Genomic DNA, 4,317 nt, shown 5'->3' with positions numbered 1-4,317 from the left:
GAGAGAGAGAGAGAGAGAGAGAGAGAGAGAGAGAGAGAGAGAGAGAGAGAGAGAGAGACCCTGTATTTCGTTATCATTTTGCAAACTACTCAAAAATCTGTCTCAGCAAAATCGCATCTATTTGGACTAATGGGAGTAGGGGCAAGCAGACCAATTTGAATTAGTGACAGGTTGGAATTCTGGAATGTTTTAAAACATGCCCTTTTATTAGTTGAAGTCTATGTGTACAATAATTCAAACTAACTGCTCATGGTGGTTCCCAAGAGAGACCCTTGAGACCTTCAGACTTGCTTTTGTGAACAGATAAGACCCATTTGTTATCAGCAGTGTTCACTGACTCATGAACAGCACGCTGAAGGCCTTCCAGTTTGTTCCTTTAAGGAAATGAAAATATATTTGTGGCTTAAAGAATGTGGTTGAAGATGTGGTTTAAAGGCTCCTGCCTGGCAGACTCTGTCTTCACAAGGAGAGTGTTACAGAGGGATTGCTCTTGAATCTCACACACACATTTGGCGCAACTGAGGAAGTTAGGTGTGACTGTACTTGTGGGGGAAGGGGAGGAGGGCTCACCCTGCTGTCTTTGTTAAGAGGTGCTTGGAATGTAGAGTTGGTTAAAATACCCCCATCCCTGCCCCAGCCTCTGTTAGAGTACTTCTGGCACAAAGAAAGGGAGGATCCCTAACTCTGGAGGTTGTCAAAGCTAATGTTTGGCAATGCTTTGCCTTTACTCGCCATTACTTAAGGGGAGGCCAGCACCTTGAGGTCTGCCTAATGTACACATGCCACATCCATGTCTTTTTGCTCTCCAGCTTTCTCCATTTGGGTGTGAGGGTTAGTTGATCTTAGTTGCCCACCCCTTTCTTCCCTCCCCCCACTGCTTCCTCTTGCATCCTGAGGCCCCTAATCAAAAACAGGAAGCAAACTGTTAGCACCTAAGCAGTTTTGTCCCTTCCTGGCTTATTTGCCTACTCCTGAGGCATTGTGGCAGATTCTAATCTCTCAAGATGCAAAGGGAAAAAAAACTAGAAATTTGGCAAGCATGACAAACAATGGCATTGATGTATTTTTTGAGAAATACATCAGGAGCTGCTTTCAGCAAATCACACTGTGGACCGCCTGGCCCCCTTCCACCCCAAAATGCATTCACCTTTGCTCTGTTAGGTAATGTAAATACCCAGTGACTGTATCTTAGCGGGATGTCTGTGTTCTCTTGTCTGTGTGGCCTTGACATGCCTGCCCACATCACCAAGGGGCTGTATTGCAATGTAAACTCCAGCAAAGGGTTTGTGTTTGTTAATCTTTGTACAAGTCTCACCGAACATGTTTCATTTTTTTTAAGTTGTGATAAATACATAAAACATAGAATTTGCCATTCTAACTTTTGAAGTGCATAGGTCAGTAGTATTAAATATTTCACATTGTTGTGCAATAGATATCCAGAACTTTTTCATCTTGCAAAACTGAAACTCCATATCCATTATAGAGTAATTCTCCACTCCACCCTCCCCTGTCCCCTGGTCACCAACATTATGTTCCTACGAATTTCACTGTTTTGTATACCTCCTTAAGCAAAATTATACTGTCCTTATCTGTTTGTGACTGGCTCATCTCACTCAGCATATGTCCTCAGGGTTCATCCATTTCGCTCTATGTGTCCAGACTGTCTTCCTTTTCAAGGCTGAATAATATTTTGTGTGTCTGATACACCACATTTTCTTTGTCGATTCATCCATCAGTGGACACTGGGTTGTTTTCAGCTTTTGGCTACTGTGGAAATGCTACTATAGACATTGGCATACAAATAACTGTTCACGTTTTTGCCGTCACTTTTCTTGGGCATCGACTTTGGTGTGGAATTGCTAGATCATATTTTCAATTTTTTGAGTGTAAGTGTTTCTCGGTGAGACTGAGGAGGAAGAGAAACATAAAGTCACTGTATTATTATATTTGAGTCTCCCGTTTTAATACTTAGGTGCTGAGAACTTACCATGTGCTCAGTGCTGTGTCTGGTACAACTTGGACTGTATGTTTCCATCTGTTCTCTCACTCTACCAGTGACTGGGGATTGTTGCACGTAGTTCCTCTTTATTCCTCAGTGCCCATAATCTGAGAGAGTGCCTGACATTCATTCATTCACTCATTCATTCATTTATTTCTTTGGCACATACTTAGTAAGTATGCCCTATCTACCAGGTACAAAATGGTGATGAAAGTCATTGAGGGTGGCAACATTTCCTCTCCCCTCAGTTAATGGGTAGAGCAGATGAAAGAAGGCAACAGGGTCTTTCCCAATCCCTCTGCCTTATCAGCTAAACATTTGCAAAGGGGGATAAGGGTGAATGTAGCACTGGGAGAGAGCAGCTCACCGAGAAATGCAGATCAGAGGAGGCAGAAGCCTCTTCAGAATGGTCTTGGACAAACAACTGTCCATTCGCCAATACTGAAACAGTATTGAATTAGGAGGAAGGCAGAGGTTAGGACCTGATTATCCAAATAAACTGCTTATCATATCAGGGCACAATCAACTCTTGCCTGAGAGATTTTTTTTTTTTTACTTTTTGACTTTTGACTCAAACCTAAGTAAGGATATGGGGAGTCGCTACTCCCCAGGCAGCACCTTCAAACCAGGGGGCTCAAAAAGCTAAGCTCAGTGTTACCTGGTACTCAGTGATCCCACTTAGATCAACAAGGTAGTATTTACAGAATGTTCTCAGGGCTCTCTGGAGTTCACAAAATGGTGCATTCATTTAGCAATGCTCATTTAAATCCCTGCCTCTAAACTGCCGTAATAGATAGGTTTGGAAAAGTTTTCCCGGTCTGGGGCTGGCAGAAAAATATATAGGGTTCCTTACAGCTAAGCTCCCGAAAGCATGTAGCAGTTGTATGCTAGCTCCCTTCTGTGAGCGCCAGAGATTTGCTTTGTCTATCTTGCTACTTTTAAAGTCACAATCACTGATTTCATTTCTTAGGGTCCTTTCCGCCTCCAGACTGGTATTTGGGGTAAGATGTAATCTCTCCAGCTCTTCTCTTCTTGCTGTTCTTTCAAACAGCATGGAACCACAAGGAAATAAAAGTCACAATATGGAGGAACAGTTATACAAACTCAAGACTTTTCACAAGGTTCTTGTAATCAATGTCCCTGCTTCCTTTCCTTGAAGGTACCCAGAAGCCCCAGTGGTCTCCTGCTGTCTTTTATCTGCGAGGGTGGCGCTCCTTATTGCTTCTAGGATAAGTCTATACTAATTAGCCCCGCATTCAAGGCCCTCAGTAAGCAGACTAAGGTCTACCGCTCCATTATTATCTCCCACTCATCTTCCAGTCTACATAAACTGTCTGCTCCCATCAAATGGTCTCCTAATTGTTTCCCCCCCAAACTATTTTTGTTCCTGTTTCCTGGTCTTTGTTCACATTAATTCCCTCAGGCTCTTTGCTCCCCTTTCTTCAGGGCTTGGAGTCTTACCTTTTGTGACCACCCAGGCCCTTCGGACAGAATTGCTCTCTCCTTGGAATTCCAATAATCCTTCTAGTCTGCGCCACTTGTCTGGGTTTAACACACAGGAGTACATGTGTGTGTGTGCGTGCATGTGTGCGAAAGGCAGGCATTTCTTTAAGTCACTAGAGTAACACAGGCCCGTGCGCTGAGTAAAACATTAATGTCATGTTCTCAAAGCCCGCTCTCACTTTTCCTAGGTAGTGTTTACTAATGTGAATGAAATGCTGCTGAGACTTGCTAGTGGTTTTTTTTTTTCTTTTTTTAAGATGAGGATGGTGATGACTCAATGGCAAGAGCTTCTGGCAGAGAATTCATCTTGAAAATACTTGTATTATCCTAGCAACACACATGTAACAAGGGGAAACAGCACTTCTCTCTCTCTCTCTCTCTCTCTCTCTCTTTTCTTGTTAAGGTGATTGAACACTGGTCTGAGCTACAGAGGTAGATTATTGAGAACATTTGGAAAGGTCAACAATTTATTCATTCATTCAAAGGAAAACTGGGAGGCAAAGTAAAGGAAGGGGGGAAAAGTTTAAGTATGAGGGATTTGGCATTTTTCCATGAAAAACAGAGGAAGGGGGCATGAAATCTCTCTCTCTCTCTCTCTCTCTCTCTCTCTCTCTCTCTCTCTCTCTCTCTCCCTTTCTCCTTTTGCAAACAAACCTGTCCTTTAAAAATGTAAAAACATTATATAGGCCCTCCCTGGTGGCGCAGCGGGCTAAAGCACAGCACAGTGCCTATAGAGGCTGTACTTTTTACCACAGTGACACATGATCTCTCTCTGACACATGATATCTCTCTCTCTCTCTCTCTCTCTCTTTGAC

Source organism: Condylura cristata, unplaced genomic scaffold, assembly GCF_000260355.1.
Source record: "Condylura cristata isolate star-nosed mole 26May11 unplaced genomic scaffold, ConCri1.0 scaffold00019, whole genome shotgun sequence".
NCBI lineage: Eukaryota > Metazoa > Chordata > Mammalia > Eulipotyphla > Talpidae > Condylura > Condylura cristata.
This window is presented reverse-complemented; position numbering follows the sequence as displayed.